Here is a 20,353-nt window from a genome sequence, read left to right on the forward strand (position 1 = left end):
TAACTGTTGAAGACCACTTTCTGCCATCTGACTCTTAACATCTGCCACATAAATGGGTTGCGATAATTGTGGAAGACCACTTTCCGTCATCTGACTTTAACATCTGCCATCAAACCAGAGAGATATTTCCAATATAGAATAGGAAAAGGGGAGTAGGGAGCAGCTGGGGCAAAAAATAAACCAAATTGCGGTATATCACAGGGTTTCTCAACCTTGGCAACTTTAAGATGTGGGGACTTCAACTCCCAGAATTCCCCAGCCAGCCATGCTGGCTGGGGAATTCTGGGAGTTGAAGTCCCCACATCTTAAAGTTGCCAAGATTGAGAAACACTGGTATATCATATCCAGACACCCACCATTCAGGAACACAACTAAGCCAAACCGAAAATAACCCTCAGGAATGTTCTACACACTGAAATCAATTGGACATCTAAAAGCAATTCTCCTTGCTGATCTCGGGCCATTTTGGTTCTTTAGGATTGGATCGTCTATAGTGGCCTTTGAGAGCACCAACCTCTCCTTCTTCCCCAAAAATGCATGCTGTAAGCTTTTCAGAGGGAGATATGGGCCCTTTCAGAGCCCCTTTGAGAGGATTTGTGCTAAGCTCCTTCAAAGCAGAAATCTCTGAAAGCATTCAGTGAGAATCCTTGCAAACGCTCAACCTCTTTTCAAGACCAGTAATGGGCTCACCCTTCTCGCTAGGAAGCATGAAGGAAAAAACAGATGCGTAGCTTCAACTGGGACCAGAAAGCAGAGATTGCCCCTGGAAAGTTAATAGAGACAGAGAGCATATGGGGAAAACGCACATTTTAATAAAATGCTTCTGAGAATTGAGTGTTTAGGACAACCGGCAGACGGGCTGTCAAAATATTATCCTGCTTGTGGTTTCTCATAGTATCTTACTAGCTAGGATTGAAATGGGTTACTGTGACGGATGGATCTTTAGTCTAATAGTCAAGCAATGCAAGTAATGTTTTTCTAGCTATTTAAGGTCTGCTGGATGTCTCTTCTTTATTTCTTTGCTTATTTGTTGTTGCTGTTCAGTCGTTAAGTCGTGTCCGACTCTTCGTGACCCCATGAACCATGTCGCGCCAGGCCTTCCTGTCCTTTGCTTATTTAGATGTGTCCATCTGGCAAGTTTAGACACTCATAGAAGAGAGCAGTGCTATCTTTAGCTGAACCCTATTAAATAATCTAAAAAACAAGAAACAGCAAAGAAACAAAAACACATCTTTAAACTGTAATGTATTTTGCTTATTGGAAAACAAGCATAACATGGTTTTGGCCAGAGGCTTACATGAACTGTAGACAAACATGCTTAATTCTATTAAACTATACTAAATCATGTTTTATGTGGCTTCTTCTCTGCTAACTGGAGAAACTATGCTTTAAAATGTTCCCACTCTTCTCATTTTAAAATTGAAACCTGGATAAAAATATCTCACAGGATACATTACTTCTATCCTGTTTCACTTGTGCGGTAGAGCTACACATACACCCACATTGCCCAATTAATTTCTTGCGTGGTTTCTTCTGAGATTTTTCTTTCTTTCCCCAACCTCAGCATTACATGGGGAAAAAAAGATTCTTGTCATTCAGGAGAATCACGGGGTATAACACTCATACAGAATTGCAGGGTGGGTGGGGGGACTTTCGTGCGGTCACCATTTTCGCACATTGTCCTGGGAGCTTCTCCATTGCTGTTCAGAACCTTCATTTAGAAGGTCAGCGCTCTTCCCCAGCTGGCGCGTGAGGGAACCTGAAATGGTATTCCTCCCCACTGTCCTTGTTCTTACCTCATTGTACTGTTTTTTCACAAGGAAAAGACAAAAAAGATGTTTGACCGCCATGAAGGAGAGGAACAAAATTGCCCCTCAGAAAGAGCAGAAATGCCACAAGAAGGGTACTAAGATGCCGTGGTGCTCTGATTTCCTTTTGGAGGAAGGCAGGAGTTCTCACTGGTGGGAAGCCACCTGCCCTGGGAGAACAGGAGCATCTGCAGAAGAAAGGTTGAAAAAGCCAAGAAAGTTACCATGATTGTGCAATTGAAGCTGAAATCTTGACCTTTTTAAATTCCCTCTTATGGATACCCCCGTGGGAAACCATTAGCCCCTCAGAAAGCACTGCTATATCTTCACAACATGTCTTATGCAGAAGCTGAGAAGGAAGTTAACCAGCTCAGCAGTAGAAGACCTATAGAAGCCTGATGGGGCAGCCCTTGTATGTGGAGGCTTTGTTGATTCATGACATGATTGAACTTTCTGCAGAACGTTAGGCTGATTTCCCAGCCAAGTCTTTTCTCTAACATGCCAGTTTTTCGTATTATGAATTATGATTTCCTACGTGGGATAGCATTCAGACAAGCTGGACTCTTCACAAATCCTGAAATAGGACTGCTTGATGCGAATCTTCTGATTGTGCAGTTGGTCTCTGCCAAATGCCTATTAATTGACATTGCTTTGGAGATCCACCATCCATTTTATAAAATGGACTGAGATGTCATATAATGAACAAAGAATTGTGAATTATGAAGTTCCTAGTTTCAAAAATGATCAACAATTCTGTATGTTTCTCTGTATACAGTGTTTGCATTTTTAAAAGCACAAGTTTCTGCATGAGTTTGTGTTTTTGTTTTCAAAATCCACATGAACGTAATCTTCATAATGTTTGTATTTTTACAAGTACATTCCCTAATTATTTTATTACTTTGAATTTAGCTACCTTGTAAGGTCCCCTGCAATTTCTGATCTTGTTTATGCAATTGCATGGAATTTCTCTTATTAACTCCTAGTACTAAGTTCCCATACCACCTATGCTAGTTGTGTTGAACTGGAAATTAATGAAGAGTGTGACCTTTTATAACTAGACTGGATGGAACACTTCACATGCTTCAGATTAGAATCACTGTTTACAGACTGCAAGCTGGTCAACAGAGGCCAAAAAACCCAAAAACTTTTGATCAGAGTTGAATTATTTTTTTATAATAATCCGAAGCGCACAGTGGTTGCATAAAATTATATGCATTGATTTGAGGAATGCTGTTCATTCATTTTAATTCACCGAAAGACAGACAACATGAGTAAATGCAAGAATTCAGATTTCAAATAACAGTTTTCAAATAAGAGATGACTTTTAGCTTTCAAATATGCCAGAACATTATTTAGAAATGTCGTTTATGACCAGGACCTGGCATTCAACTTTAGAATACTGTAAATTTGCAGTGTGTCGATTTGAGGGGAAGGGATGAAGTAGGCTTAGTACACGAAGATTTCAAGAATTGGCCTTGGAACATTTATGGGTGGTATAGCCCACCAACATCCTAAAGATTTCCATCCCAAACCAAAAGGAGTACTCTAGAGTGTGGTGTTGTTTTCCATAGTTATGGTGGTCTTGGGTCTCAACATTTCATGGTTCCCATGGCAAGCATAGACCCATTTTAAATCACATCTGTTCGACACTTAAAAATCCAGAGATTCTTAAATTATCTCCTGTCCTTCATATGTAGACGTAGTCCATTTGAAGAGCCAAGGGAAGAACAGAAGGGTATGCACAAAAGAAACAGATTTTGCAAATGGTTGGAAAGGGAGCTGAATCGAGAATATGAGTCATAGAGGTTAAAATCAGATGCCACAAAATAATCTGTTCCAGTAGAAGAGAGTATCTGTAGCTCAGGATTGAACTGTGGAGTCCTTGGGGTTCTCTGAGCTTGGTTGTTTGCTTGCAGACATTTCATTACCGAACTAGGTCACATCATCAGCGCTGCAAACAATCAAAGTCTACAAGCAAACAACCAAGTTCAGAGAGCACGAGGACTCCACAAAATGATCTGTATTAATCTTCACCTAAAATACTTACTGGAAACTTTATAATAAATTTCAGGAAAGTGTTGGAGCAGACGTTCTCTTGAAAATTCCCCTGGCCCATGTGTTTTACAGATTTGCTGATAGTGCTTCCCAGACTTTTAACAGCTGCCTTCCTGTTCTCCTGACACACACACAGGGATTCCTCAAAATATGAGATGAAAGTATGACCTGACAATATGATAGGGTGATTTAGCATCATCCTAACATCATGTGGAATAAAGGGAGATGCTTTCAGTCTGTATTCTAAGGAGTCATAGGGGAAAAAATGTGTTATTCTGCTGGCATGTTCAGCACCAACTTTAATCCTTTCGCATCCACTTCAGTTTTGCAGCCAGAGAATTAGTTGCCAAAACTGGGATTGGTGGAATGCAGTCTAGCTCTTTGTGTGGCAAATGTCTTTCTGTACTCTGGTGGGACTTCACAGATGGTTGTTTTAGTGTTCAGCTTAAGGTGACAATTATAACAGTGGTACCCAGCAACAATTGCGCACTTGAAAGAGTCTCATTGAGACTCAGGTGTCATCCACAGTACATTGAAGGACTTTGGTGAAATAATGATGTAAAATTATTCATCTGGAGAAACCCATTTTGAGAAATGTTCCTCTGGTAATATGCAAACATAGGCATGTAAGATCCCCATAAGAGGCAATAACATATTTGATGGTTCAGTGCCTAACAGCCTGAGATAGTTATGCGCCTTCAGTACAGTTATTTCACATTGCTATACTCAATACACTTTTGCTCTCTTTCTCCTCCCATCTTCACTAGGATGTCATTGCATAAAATGAGAGGGAGGTAAAAAGGTCTAACATGATGTGCCGTTTAGAGAAGTGCTCATTAGTCTGCCTCAGAAAGTCGTAAAAGAATGAACATCTTATAATTTCACCCTTGCTATCCTGATTATACTGCGGATAAGAAAGAGTTCGCTTGCTTTCCAATGTCTTTTAACCTTTTGCAGCATCTATTATGTTCATTGTTTGATAGTAATTGTCAGTTCAAATTGTACCATAGCAACATACATTACATTGAAAGCTGTGCAGGAAAGGTCGTGGGGTATCTGACTTAACACCGATGAGAGCACATACATTCCTGGTGGCCTTACAACAACGCTGTCATTGGGCCAAAAGTGCCCAGGATCAGATCTCTTTGAGCCTTCAGATCTTTAAAATATTTCAAGATGTGCCCGAAGATACTTATATGTCAGCCCTTTAAGGGAGACACCCCAAAAAGCATTGGAACTCTATTTTATAGGGTATGATAAGAGCCGAGAAGACAAACAAATGGATCATCCAACAAACTAACCCAGAGTTCTCATTCATGATACAAATGACCAGGCTCAAATTATCTTACTTTGGGCACATTAGGCAAAGATCTAGCTCTCTGGAGAAGTCTCTAATGCTGGGAAAGGTGGGAAGAAAGAAAAGTGGGTGTCCAGCAGCAAAGTGGATGGACTAAATTACAGTAGCAATGGGTGCACCTTTGGAAGACCTGAAGGACCAAGTTAAGGATAGGTTGTCCTGGAAAAAAATCTATCAATATGATCACTAAAAGTCAACACTGACTTTGTGGCACATAATCCATCAATCATCATCATCATCACCCAATAATCATAGAAACCTGAAAACCTGACAGAGTTTCTCTCTCTCCCTCTTATATCAAAGAGCACCAAGATGGGGCAATGTTGAGTTTCTTTCTTATCCCCTACACTCTTTCAGGGCCAAGCTGATGTCTATATAACCTCTCCTGCATTCCTTCTTCAAGGTTATCTTTGTACTCTTACATATTAAGTGTATATGGAACACGTCCTAATTCATTACATTTCTACATGTATCTGGTCACCTCTTTTCACGATATATATCCCGCACATAGTCCAGCATATAATTCATCACTTGATTGCTCAGTACTTATTCTTCAATTCAAGCTAACACCTATTTGTAGCTAGATTTGAAATGACTTCTTTCATAATGCCTACAAATTGTCACAAGGTGCTGTTGCAATGGCAGTCAAGTGATACTTATGAACAATAATTTCCTCCTTGGGGATTCAGATATGCATGGAGTTAAGTATTCCTTGAACATGCATTTGCACATCAGTGTTTATGAGCCATATCATCTGATAGCATTTGTAGCATAATATATCTTATACTTTAATCTCAAAAAGGTAGATTAAAATATATTTCTTCATCTTTAACTGGATGCTTTTTGTGGGGTTTCCATGTTTAAGGTTGCAATACGTTAATTCAAACAGGCCTCAGCTATTCCATAAAATGAAGGTAAAGCTATTTCTTAGGAGAATCTGGATGTTATTGTAAGGCATACAGGAATACACTGCCAAATCTGTATTGTAGAGGCACAGAATAATAAATGAGTCCATCGCCCTGATATATCAGGAGTTTGTACTTTTAAATAAACTTTTCATTTTCAACATTTCTTAGAATAGGTGGGTCAGTGAACGTCTGGTCATGGTGAACATTTGTGTTGCTCATGGATATATAGAAGATCCTAGGCAACTTATGAGATGTTATCTCATAGTAGTTATAGCAAAAATCACCAATTTGTTTATATACATAATTTTATTTAGCCCATATAGTTATATTATTATGTGTACATGAAAAGAATGGTGTCCCATTTGTGAACATTTGTGAAAGACTGAATACTTCCTGGGTCCCCAAACATGACATAGCCCCCCAAGGTGTTCTTAAAAATAATGTGGTAATAGAGTGCATCTGAGTGTTAGATTTGCCTTCTGGTACATGAATGTTTTGTTATTGGCTATAATCACCATAGAACCTTGTTCTATGTCCCTAACATATTCTCAAATTTCCAAGCCCAATCCAAAAAATTTGGGGGATTTCTGAAATATCAAGGCTGCCAGCTTTATTAAAGGATAAAGTTATGATCTGATGAAAGTGAGCAAGGCTCCCTTCTTTATTTTCATTTTTTTCATACCGTTCCTTTTTCCTCTAGTAATGAATTTAGAGTGACAAATCCAGGTGAAAACAAAGTATGCTGTGTTCCTTTTTAATTGACATTTTGATCTGAAGTAGTGCTTACAGTGCTAGTACAATGCCACGAGATGTCACTATGGTGTTGTTGGCCCACCTAGTGGTATTTATTGCCAAAATTAAGCAATTGCCCATTGTCTAAGAAGCCATCCATAACAACAGCTTATAATTTCTTTAAATGAACAAATACAGTTGGCCTTTTATCTTTCTAAAGCAAGAACACATGTTATATCTCTACTTGGAGGTCCTTGCAAGGATTGAAATCCCATTTGCACCTACGATCATCTAATATAAGATTGTACTTCTTCTATTCTGTCTTTATGATGAATTGCAGACTGTAAGGCTCTATTTGCCTTCTGAATCTAGGTGCCTTCCAATTGTGTAGAATTGTCCCAGAATCCTCAACAGTGGCTTTGCTGATTGGCAACTTCTGAGAATTTACATATCCAAAGGGTGCCCAAGATGGGGAAGCCAACCATAACATGCTCAGATTTTGTTCTTCCCCTCCCACCCCACATTAAAAAAAGAAAAAAGGTCTAAATTAGAATTCTGGGAAACCTGAAAGATGACTAAGGTTGACATTTTAGCTGAGGACAGTATTTGATGCCTTATGTTAATTTTTGTAACTGGATTTTTTTTTAAGAGAGTATCATGCCTACCAGAGTTTGTATAATAGGCAGTGAGCTGCAATTATGTAAGATACCACAGATGGTTCTCTAGCAAGCTAGAATTATGCCTCTGTAGTGCTGAAGCTGTCAAGGTCATGCCAAGTGGAACGGGCGCAGGAAGCCAGAGGAAACTTGCCAGATTGGTCTCAAATATGAACGCTAGAACTAATTGTGCCAAGTGAGTGTGGCAGTTCTGTATAAATCTTCAGTTCTTTGGTGCTGAAAGGTTGAAGCTTTAGACAAAGAAAACAAGCTGTTTACTAAACGTTAAGAGATAGGAAGCAAGAATTTGTTTTTCACAATTCTGGCTTTGCAAGGCTTTCTTCTCAAACTAGTAGAAATAAGTTGTTCTCCTTACCTGAAATAAGCCTTGTTGAACCTGATGGAACTTACTCCTAGTAAACATGGATAGAACTGTAATATTAGTGGCTTGTATTCTGATGTAGTCAGAGTTGATTTGATCCATCTGATTATGTCTGATTAAATCAACTGATCAGCACTTGGGTTGGTTGGAATCCCAGCTAATCCTACTCACTGAAGTCAAATTTAGTATGAATACTTGCTCTAGTGAACATTATGGCATGTCAGTGAGGATGTGTATTGATGTATTTTATTCAGTGCTAGCTACTTGTGAAGGGGCTCTGCAAAACTTGAACCTGATTATGATCTTCTGCTGTAGCTGCTAAAGTGCTTGCCAAGAGAAGAACTGGAGAAGGTTGAGATCAGGGCAAAAGAAGTATAATGTAGGTAGAAGGCTGTTACAGAATAAATGTAATTAACACAGTTCATTAAATAGTGCTACATGTTTCTCTTTGGAACGAACTACTCTTGGTGGCCATGAAGGCCTTTAAGTAAGAACAGATACAACTTTGTGAGGCTGGAAAAAAAATATTATTAGATGTCTGTTCCATTGCATGAGTATGATTTACAGGCTGACATGCTGAGTAGGAGGCAGCAGGTAAGTAATCTCTATAAATACTTGCTATCCTTTTCAGGCGTGAAGATGTGTGTTCACTAAAGTTAAAACGGTGTTATAGGCTTCCACTCTTAACTGTGGACCATTACCACAATGCTTCCCTCAAAAAGACAGCTGCTCTCAAAGTGTGAGCTGAACCACCACTGAGGATGAGGAACGGTTGGGAAGCAGAAACATCTACAGAAGATCCAAATCCAGAGACAAACTGAACATCCCCTCAACAAGCAACAAAACATCTAGCAGAGAATTCTTACTGTGGTTCATATATCACAAGATTTCTGGGATAACTGAACAGCTGTTCATTGCAATTGATTTTTGGAACAGTTCTTTCATGGATTTTTGTTTGTGTGTTTTTCATTATACTTTCCTATGTGTGGTTTTAAGAAGAGTCAGCAATATCCAGTTATATTCCTTGTGCAATTCTAGCATTGGTACAGGGGTTCATTGTCCCTTACAGGATGATTGGAGGGAATAATTGCAAAGGGTTCTGTGTACTTATCTATACAATAGATTATGGATGTAAAGATGGAGAGACCAGAAGTAAATTTGAGGGACTAAGTTCAAAGAAATACTAATTACAGTAGTATCATTGCACTATTATTATTTTCTTGCAAGAAATGTTACAGTGGAATAAATGAAAACCAAAAGAACATAATAGAGAGCAATTATGGGATTGTTCTTCTACCTCCAGCATGACTCAGAAACGTTTGAAGCACAGAACCTAACTTAAAGTAGACATTTCACTGTTACTGGACAATATACTTCATGGAGCTCTAAAGCCCAAATCTCAGTACCATTTAAAGAGTGGCCTTTTGTTTTAAAAAATAATTAGAGTTGAAAATAAGTCAGTGAATGCAATGCACCCATAAAAGCCATTTCTAACCTCTGCATCATAACATGTTTCTGATGGTAGTTTGTGGAACATAGGCAGCCACAAAATAAATAAGAGGAGGAGGAGGAGGAGGAGGAGAAGAAGAGGAAGAGGAAGAGGAAGAAGATGATAAAGACTCTCCTGCCTTGTTACCTTGAAGCAATTCTTTCCCAAATTGGAAAAGATTGTTAGATGGATGTAGTATGACTACATATATGACAGAAAAGAAACCAAATGAATGAATTTCTCAGGGCATTGTAGCACATTGCCAGTTTTAAGCATTTTAAAAGAGCATGCTTCAATAATCACACGGCATCTGGCTTGAAAAATGAATAGAATGTTGCTAATTTCAAAATCCAGGATATATATGAAAACAGAACTTTTCTTAATAGGACTTACGGACAGTCAACTAGAAAAGGTTCGTGGATGACTGGTTTTATATGTGGTAACTGCAGTGAGGCTATTATATGCACAAAGATGGAAGAATACCAAATACTCCAATAATGGAGGAAGGGATCTTGAAGATGGCTGTGTTTGCAGAAATGGCTAAATTGACGTGTTTAATTAAGGAGGGAACTACAATTACAGTCATAAAAGACTGAAAACCTTTTATGGACTTTTTGCTGAAAATGGATAAAAATGAACTGGTGATTTTGGGATTTATTGATTAAAAAGGTTTGTTTATGGGAAGAAGGGAACCATGATATGGAATTCGGGAGGGTGGAGATGGTAATTACTGTGTTTGTAACGGCTGCAAAGAAGATTGCAAGTTGTTGCTTTAGGTGCTTTTCTTCTTCTTTCTCTTTTTTCTTTTACTTCTTTAATATTTTCTTTCTTTTCCTACTTTTTCTTTTATGTTTCCGTATTTTTTAAGCCTATGTAAGAAGATTTTCTTATAATAAAAATTACTTCAAACAAAAAGAAAAAAAAATCAAGATATATAGCTAATAAGCAAGATTAGCTGGTACCTTCCTACCGCTGAGTCTTCTAGACTCTACTGCTCCAGTTTTACCATGGCAAATAAATATCTGTAGCCTGCCTGGAGGTCTTTTTTCCCCAGTAGAAGTAATTTTCTTATGGATACTTGTGTGTAATACATCCCATTTGTCACTAGTTTGTACATTTTATATAACGCACCCAGAACAGATTATAGGTGTAAATCCAATCACATGTGGATATGCAGGCTGAAGGGGAGTTGGGCTTACACGTACTGGATAGGATGTAGATTTTTAGTCATGTCTATCTTACCCATGACCCCTCCTACCTACTCAATTTTTCTTTAAGGTGAAACACTTGAAACATTATTGTTCTGTGGAGTCCCTGGGGTTCTCTGATCTTGGTTGTTTTCTTGCAAACGTTTCATTACCCGGCTAGGTAACATCTTCAGTGCTAGAAGGGAGTGGAGTTTGCCCTCTGTTTATATACAGTGGCTTGCAGAGATTAACTCCAAGATTAACACCAGACAAACCATCAAGCAGTAAACAGTACCCTAATCAAGGAATTACTAAGGGGGAAAAAAAAACACCCCCACCAACACTGGCAGGGCAAGACACTATATATAAACAGAGAGCAAACCCCACTCCCTTCTAGCACTGAAGATGTTACTCAGCCAGGTAACAAAACGTCTTCAAGAAAACAACCAAGCTCAGAGAACCCCAAGGACTCCACAGTTCAACCCTGACCTTATATATTCTTTTCTATTGGTACATTATTGTTGCTTACAAGGGAATTGTAATATACTGGCAATTTTGTTTTCAGTTCCTTTCCAAATGATTTCCCAATCAGGAGTTTACCATTTTCACAACGTCCACAATCCCATTAATTCAAAGGATGTGGAAGATTTTTTCTGTAGAGTTTGTGCTGTTCACTGCCCAGTGTTGTTGGATCGGGTGGTATAGAAATTTGCTCATAAATGAATGCGTGAAATTAATATTTATCCCCTAAATGCAGCACTTGGTTACATAGAATTGAATTTGCCATTTTAATGTCCATTCCTCCGATTTGGAAGAATCCTTTTGGAATATTTCTGTGTCCCTTTTTCTTTTAACCAATTTAAAATATTTGTAATTATCAGCAAACTTGCCAATAAATTACATTATTTAATGTTATCAGGACATTTGTGAACAAATTAAAAAAAACATTGCAAGAACTCTCCATTATATCTAATTGCTGCTATCTATTTTTATATCTGGTTATTGACCCATAAGAGAACATCCTCTTTTCCTCTTGTCTACTAAGTGTATTCAGAAGTTGTTGACAAGGGATTTGTCAGATAAGCAAAGTGACAGAGATCATGGTTCATGCTAAACCAAGATAGACTTGGAAGGCTTGATCTCTCTTTTCTGTGCCCTTTTTTCCTATGGGAAAAAAGACTGTTTTCTCAATGTTCACATTGCATAACTGCATGACAGAGAGTAATGAACTGTAGCCTGGATCAGCCAGAAGATAACATTTCTAACATATTTGGGTATTTTTTTTAAGCAACAGGGCATCTTCTGCAGCAACTTCCTCTATTTGATTTCTTTAGCTCCTAAAACCTCAAAATACAGGACATAACCCCCTAGAAAACAACTTTTTTTCCAAAATTTTTGAAAAGAACTTCCAAGAAGATTCAAAATTAGCATAAAAGTCCTTAGAAGATCAGTTAGGTAATTTAGCAACAAAATGGGCTCCTCTTCTCTGAATTACTCTACCCTCATGGAAAAAAAACAGTCTGTGTCTATGAGAAAGTATTACAGATCTTCAATTAACACTTGAACATTTAGAAAATTGCAATTGCAGTCCAGTTATTAAGATCCAGGGCACTCTAAAACAGAAGACAAATGGGGATTTGGTCGTTTAGATTAATGCCATTTGCCCCAATATTGAACATCAGATAGAGCACTTTATCTAAGACAACAGGGTTTAAACAACCTAGAGACACCATTATTCAAATAATTTATCACCTACCATGAGAACAAATTATGAATATGATAAATACTCTCAAGGTGCTGAAATATAAAGACTTTCAGATTCGACTTTCAGACTATTGATTTATAGGTGAGTTGATAAGCCATAATGAGTAGACAAACGAGCGGATAAAAATACATAGTCTTTATGCAAAGCTAGCCACCAAATCATCTCATATCTCATTAAAAAATCCCAATGATTCTTTTATTGTCTTCCTTCCCACTGATATTAGCTGATTGATCCGAGTTCATTCAGAATTGCAAAGATGAGTAGTGTCAAGTTTCAGATACTTAGCAACCAATGCTGAGCAAAAACCAGTGCTCAGATAAATAGGAAACAGTACCAGATAAACTATCAAGAAAGAATCAACACCTTAATCAAGGAACCAGAAAGGAGGAAGCCAGAGCTCACCAGACTGGCAGGGCAAGCTGCTATATATATACTATGAACAGCCAGCAAACCCCACTCTCCCTTGTTCTGATAACGTTACCTAGCCTGGTAAAGAAATGTCTGCAAGAAAACAACCAAGTTCAGAGGGCACCAAGAACCCAAGATTTAGAATATTAGCCCAGTTGCTTTAAGGAGAGGCCCAAGACAGGGCCATACTTTCTTGTCACTCCTTTTCCCAATTCTGGTGGAGATGATCCAAAAATATGTTACAATGCACTGGGATTCTGTAAATTGCACTGAGCATATAATTAATCGGCATGCAAAACCGTATTTTTATTTCCACTTTTAATTCATTAGATTTTGAAATTATACATGTTCTTACTTGATTTCATGAAGTAAAAATTACCAGTTGATTAGAAAAGAACAAAAAATATCTTCTGCTTATCAATGTTATGCTTAACGTGGGAGATTCAGGGGCTTCAGGATTAAAATTCACATTTTCCTTTTCAGGTATTTTGGCATACTAATTACAAAAGGGCTGCCAAAGCCATTAATAACAAAAAAGCTTGCTAAATACTTTTTGTATGTATGATTAAATAAATAAATACATCAGTAGTCAGGCAAATAGGAAAAAACTAAACATATTTCTTCTAGGAGCTATAGGTGCAATTTTTTCACTTTCTATTCCTCTTTCAGTCTACATTAATTATTTCTTCAAATTATAAACTCAAATTCTGCCAATCCCTTATAGAAATATTTACTAACCAGACTTAATGTTCTAGATCAGTGTTTCTCAACCTTGGCAACTTTGTGTGGACTTCCAACTCCCAGAATTCCCCAGCCAGCATGATTCTGGAAGTCCACGCATCTTAAAGTTACCAAGGTTGAGAAGCACTGTTCTAGATGTTCTGCTATACATATGTATAGGAGTCTGAGAAACTAACATATCCAAGCTGAGTCTTCACAATACCCAAACAGCCTGCAGTAGATGGAATATAATGCATGTAATCATGGAAAATGCATGAATGGGTTACTTCCCAGAAATAGAAATTTCCTGGCAGAAAAAAGTGTTTCTCGTCTACCTGCTTTACAACATCTTTATTAAATTCTGGAAGACACCATTGAAAATGTTAACACTCATCTATTTTTGGAAAGTAAAGCATTACTGTCACCTGTAAAATAAAAACAATGTGATAAATAGAAAGAAGGAAGTTTACTCAGGATTTAAGATTTAATTGAAAATAATCAGCACTTATTATTAGCCAATGTTTAAACCAAATGTGAAAATCTGTCTCTGGGTAGGTTTTATAAATATCAAATATGGTCTTTTATTAGAGCAGAGAAGATCTTCAAAGAGGTACAGGTAGTCCTCACTTACCAACCACAATGGGAACCAGAATTCCACCACTAAGTGACATGGTCACTAAGCAAAAAATCACATGACCACAACAGATTTATGACATCACTTCCATTTCCATTGTTAAGCAAATCACCGTGTTCATTAAGCGAGACCATATGACCACGACTTGAAATTTCACTTCCAACTTCTCCATTAATTCTACTTGTTGGAAGCCAGATGTGAAGTACACAAATGGCAATCGTGACTGCGGGACGCTGTGACCACTGTAAATGCAAGGATTGGTCGCAAAGCTGTTTTTTTTTTTAAAACCATTGTAACTTCAAATGGTCGCTAAACAAGGTAGTCAGTAATTACCTGTTTTTCACATTGCCCAAGGTTGAACCTTATGTTTGTCTTGGCTGTGTTTTCAAGTAAACTTCAGTCAGAACCAACTTCCAGTGTTCACATTGAACTTATTTCAATAGTTCAACGGGCTTGCATACTCTGAGACATCTTTGCAGCATTTTGTGTTCCCTCTTTACTACTTGCCTCAGTGTTTCTTACAAAAGTACATCTACTTCATCTGAAAAGTGCTGGTAAGAGGGTCTTCTAGTTAACAATACACCCTGGTTCTTCTTTTAATTTTGCACATCTGTTTTAAGCCAACTTTGATCATTTTCCTTTCATGCTATCCTTTAGGAATCCAAAGTGACTATCTGTCTTAGAATTACAATCTTGTTAACAGTTTTGAAGGATTGTCATGCTTCACATTTTCAAGGAAGTTTGTTGTTCTAGTATATAGCCAAATCATTGAATAATTCAGATCAGTCAGTGATATGTGAATATCTAACTACACATTTAAAGGCACAGATCATCCAGAAGCAATCTTGTCATTCATTTCAGTGGTATGTTATTTTTGACAGTATTTACAGATCCTTCTTGCAAATACTTCAGTTTTCATAGTTGAAGATCTCCACGCTAAACATCCTTGACACTTGTTGCTGTTGTTGTAGTAAATGTCCACACAAAACCTCTTGAAATGGGGGTGGTGGGGAAACTCTGTAACAAGTAGGGTATTATAAACTGTTAGAAGATTAATCTCCCTCCCTGGCAGCACCAGGAACTAGTTCATTTAATGTTGTGTCTTAATTCCCCACTGATGCCTTGTTTCATTGTGTATTAATTAGGTAGAGATGAGTAGCAGTATTTGGCACAGGTGGATCTCTAGGTTGTAAAGTGGAAGCAGATGTTAGAATTGCTGGGAAAAGAACAGGGACTAAAAATAACAGAGAGAGAGTAAAAATGTGTTGTTTTTTGTATCACTCATCTTTCATTTCTCTTTCTATACATACATCACAGCATTGACCTTGGACAGATGGCTATGAATGAACCCATGGAAGAAAGGCAGGAAATTTTAGCCTTGTATTTTGGTGGGAAAATGTAACTGGGGGAAATGTTTTTTTGTGTGTGGGGGGGGGGGGTCCTTGTGAGTGATTGGGTCACTTTCTGTCACTTAAGTATTATAAGGAGGGAAAGCCACCTTAATTTTGTGTCAAAGAAATCGCTTTCCCGTTTTTTGTGGAAATGCTCAAGATGATCTACAGCCTCACATGAATCTGTTGGCTGGAGGATGATGATGATGGTGATGATGATGATGATGATGAACTCATGACAGATAGAAATTGGATGGGCAGATATATAGGTAGGTAGATAGTTGTGAGCTTAAGGGGGAGATATAAACGAAGTCTTCCTCTTTGGGTCCAAAGTTATGTTGTTCATGAGGTTGCTGATTGGGCACAGTTTGGGTTGTTATTGTGATAAATAACAAATAAAAGGAAAGTTACAGGTTGACCATTTCATAGAGGCTGGATGAAATTGTTTAAAATGGTGGGTGACTCCACGAGGGAAACTGTTCAGGCCCAGCATTTAGTAGAAGAAAAAAGGATGGAATCCTTGGCCCCCCCCAAAAAAGGAAAAATACATGATTTATTTACTGAAATATGTCCTTCTATTTGTATAAAGATTCTTGACTGATTCAGGAATGCTCTAAACCGGAGTAAGTAACTTGATTCACATCAGAAAACGAATTCCTAGCTAGCCTCACCACTAACTATACCGCCCTAGATTCAAGTAAGGAATTTAGCTATCACTGCTGCCCTAGATTCAAGAAATGTACATTAAATCATTTCTGGAGAAACTATTATGTTTCTGCTGACCCTTTTCAAAATCTATCATTCTTTTCTTCTTTCGTGTGATACGCCTCACAACACTTTTCCTCTTCCATTGCGTGGGGTTATTGCAGTATATGCTGATTTTTTTGTGAAATGAAGGCACCTATAATGCAGAACAAATTATATATGCACAGTAGAAGTAGCATTTGTTCTCAATTTACCCAGAACAAATGCATTGTTTGAACATTTACAAAGTAAATTTAGTTCCAGTTCTAATTTTCCCAGAATGACCTTAGGCTTCAAGATATTGAATGACCTGGACGTGGAATGAAGCAGAACCTCTATTTTGCCATTTGGTTGACTCAGCAAAATATCATGGGTTGGACTTGTTTTTTAATTTACCAGATGATTTACTAAAATGATTTAAATAGCTCACAGATAGATAACTCACCTCAGAATAAGCCAGTATACTATATTCCAACGTGTTTTTTTTAAATTCTGAAAACAGTCTTCCACTCATACTTTAAAGTGAACTCTATGAGTTTGTGTTCTATACATCCTTCTAACCATGTGTTCAAAAAGGCAATGTTATGTTGGTGCATGTCTGTGGATTAATGGACTTAATGATATATTTTTTAAAAATCATATACAGTAATTTGAGGAACAAACAGTAATATTCATCCTATATTAATCTGAGTAATAAATTTAAGCAGGCTGGAATTAAACAGGCAACTCATGAGAATCCAAGAACTCCCAATAAATAATCTTTATTAAAATAAAGTTAGAAAGGCATAACGAAGGAATTCTAGTGACTGTTGTATTTTAAAAGCAAGCCCTATTTTTTTAAATTATGTTTTTATTGAGCATTTTTAAGAAAGGGAAAAGAAAAGAAACACATAAAAGAAGGGAAGGGAGAAAGAGGTAAAAAAGAAAAAATTAAACAAAAAGGGGATAAACAGGATATTTAGAAGCATCGTGGAATTAGGTTAAAATTTCCAATATTTCATTGATTTAAGTAATTGAATATACTATATCATTCTAAAAAAGTACAAACAACTATTAAATCAAAGTAATAATATCAGCTGTGTAGTCAGCACAGTATAAATCATAAATGACATCAAGAATTACACTAATTTTTATGCAAGCAATTAAAGGCATTATATTTAGAGAAATCCAGATTTCAGATGTGGAGCAAGCCCTTCATGTAGAAATAATATTCAAAACCTTTTGCACCCTATATGGCTGGGGAATCCTGGGAGTTGAAGTCCACACATCTTAAAGTTGCCAGGGTTGAGAAACAGTAGTCTAGGGGTTCTCCAGAGTTTTGCAGCCCGGATCTGATAGCCCAATGAAAGGAGATGGCTGGAAATGTCACTATGGTAAAAAGGATCCCCATGGACCTTTTAACATGTTCTGGTCTTCTTTGACCACTCCCAGGAAAAGATGGTCCCCTGCAAACAGCATAAAAGTCACCCCCTGGAGAACGCCTTCCATGGCTTCTCTGAGAGAGCCACCACCGTGCGGCTGATTCTGTGTGAGGAAGCCCAGGGCTTAAGGGAATGGACAGAGCGGGGCACTTTATCCAAGGTGACTGTTTAGCAATTAAAAATCCCCGTTAATTCCTTCTCGCAAAGGTTAGGAATTTACATTCAGTGCTGAGCTGTATTCTGCACATTCTCTTACAATGCTGGGTGGAGCATGCGCTGCTCCGGTCCTCAACCGGCTGTGGGGGGGCTCGGGGGGGGGCGGAGAGAGAGAGAGATTGAGAGCGAGAGAGAGAGAGAGAGAGAGAGAGAGAGAGAGAGGAGGAGGAGGACCACATCGCGCTCTGCCTGCTCTCAGCTGCTGGTTCCTGGTTACCAAGCAGTTACTGTTTTTCTGACGGTTGCGGAGGCTGTTAATTGAAGGAGCCCTCTCAGCATCTTTGGTCCTCCTCTTTCACTCTTCTCGTTTAATTCTGAGAGGCAGAAAGAAAGGGAAAAAAAAGAAAGAAAGCAAGCGTGAGAGAGACCGTTCAGATAGAGGCAGGAGATTCAAGGTGCTGTATATTTTGATGGCAATCAATATGTGCTCGCGCTCTCCCCACTGGTGATGAAGTGATGGGTTAGTTACTCATCCGTATTCCTTTAGCTGGGGTGGCTTGAAACACTTCCACAGTTGCACACTCACTCTCTTTCTCTCTGTCTCTCATGCACATCCGGACAAGCAGACCCACACATACACACACACACAAGACCTGTGAAATCCTGTTTGTCACTGCAGTGGGTACAAGTAGGTGAACATGACTACAGCTAAGGAGCAAAGTGCTTCAGGAAAATCAGTCCAACAACAGGAACAGGTAATGGATTTTCTTTTTTGGAGAACAGATAGATATTTTGAATGCATTTTATGCCTCTCGGTTGGTTTGCTTGCTCCCCTTTTATTTCTGACAATGTGTGACTAACATTCTAAAATGAGTCATCCGGTCAGGATCTTGACTATCAGCTGTCATTGAAGATAAATACATGTGCATGAATGTTGCAGTTTCCAGTGATTTGTACTATGCTTCTATTCATGTGTGTGTGTGTGTGTGTGTGTAGGTGTATGTAGGTGTTGATGAGCTTGTTGGATGTTGGGATTTTCCTGTAGACCATCAGGTGAGAAGTGGGGAGGGGGTCAGAGCAGCATCTCCTCCTCACAGCATCAACCCAGTTTGCCATGGATAACTTGCTTATCATGGGTAATTACTTCTCTTCACCGGATATGTCTTAAATAACAAAAGCAGATTTGATCTATCTGCCGTTTGTCTAGCATCCTCACTTTTGTACAAATCTAATATTATTGCCTTTATTAACAGTGCAGCTAATAGATAATTTTCGACTCAGGGCACCAGTCTTTGGGGAACCGTGTTTTATATACATTTATATAGTGATTGTTGCTTCACTTACTTCAAAGGGCTTTGCTCTATTTGGGGATGTTCTTGTGCAACCTGTGATGTGGGGCTCTAGAGCTTGGTCCCAAATCGTATCCTGGTAGCATCACTGATTGTGAAAATCAGTGGAGATATGGAGGTCAAATCTAGTTAGTGTTATCTAATGTGGAGATTACTCCAGAATAAATCTGTCTTGGGTATCCTGCGTGCAGTGTCTCTAGTGAGGCTGTTACCTGTTTTTCACCCCCTGGCCTTGCTCGTATAGTTGCAGAACTCCTGTATCAGTCCTGATACACAAAAAAATTATCAGGTTAACCTCCCCTCCCTTTATCCCCATGTCAAGAAAAACTTCAATTATATAAGCGCTTTTGTGCCAGATACTTGTTAAATGCACAGATCATTTAAAAAAAAAACCAAACACTAGTCCACTCTAGTCACTTCCTGATTTTTTCCTATAAATAGGTGGTGTTTTTCTGGTCCAGTTCATAAAATGAGTACAGATCTCCTTTTCAATGGAAACCACTTTCCATCCGGATGAAGTAACAGCCACTTCATTGGGCCTGTGTAATAGGGTGCAGGCAAGAAGACATGGCAGATAAAAAGGCTGGCTAAGACATCTGAGAAATGCTGCTGAAGTCTGCAAAGATTTCACCGGTGCTTCCTTGCTCCTTCCACCCTTTATCACATTTATTTATTTATTTATTTATTTAATTAATTAATTAATTAATTGAATTTTTCAACCGCCCATCTCCCCCCAATGGGGGAACTCTGGGCGATCAACATTTGCAGATCCTCCTCTGAGAAATAAAGGAACAGTGAACCCATTTGCTCCAGATTCAGATATCATGTTCCGCTAGGAGTTAGCACGATAAAAAAAACCTAGCCTACACCTTGTCACGTGAATGATCTTGTCTTTTTCCTCCATAAGCAGGGCCACGAGGAAGAGATTGGAAACTTCCACGGCCATTTCACAAAAGCATGCCATTGAAACTCTAAACTGTGGTTTATGTTAACTGTGCTTTGTTGTAACAAACCAGATTAATGCATTAACAGTTTCTGAAGTTGTCTCACTTCATCTTACCACAGTTAAGATTCATCAGAATGTGTCCAGGTTTAGATGACAGATCAGGCTACAGTTAATTTTAGATACGTGTAAACTTCTTATTTCTCTATAGGTATACTGCAAGGCGTTATATAGGCAACCACTAATGG

The 20,353-nt window shown here is 38.3% G+C and overlaps 1 protein-coding gene across 1 annotated transcript in view; it reads left to right on the plus strand.

Annotated features, from left to right (window-relative positions):
- The window catches only part of DPP6 (dipeptidyl peptidase like 6), a 324,662-nt gene that overhangs the window by 91,171 nt on the left and 213,138 nt on the right, over positions 1-20,353 (plus strand). The gene's annotated exons all lie outside the window — the stretch shown is intronic.

The sequence above is a fragment of the Python bivittatus genome, unplaced genomic scaffold, assembly GCF_059951505.1.
Source record: "Python bivittatus isolate LINGU-HERP-01145 unplaced genomic scaffold, Pbiv_v1 ctg000610_np1212, whole genome shotgun sequence".
Lineage (NCBI taxonomy): Eukaryota > Metazoa > Chordata > Lepidosauria > Squamata > Pythonidae > Python > Python bivittatus.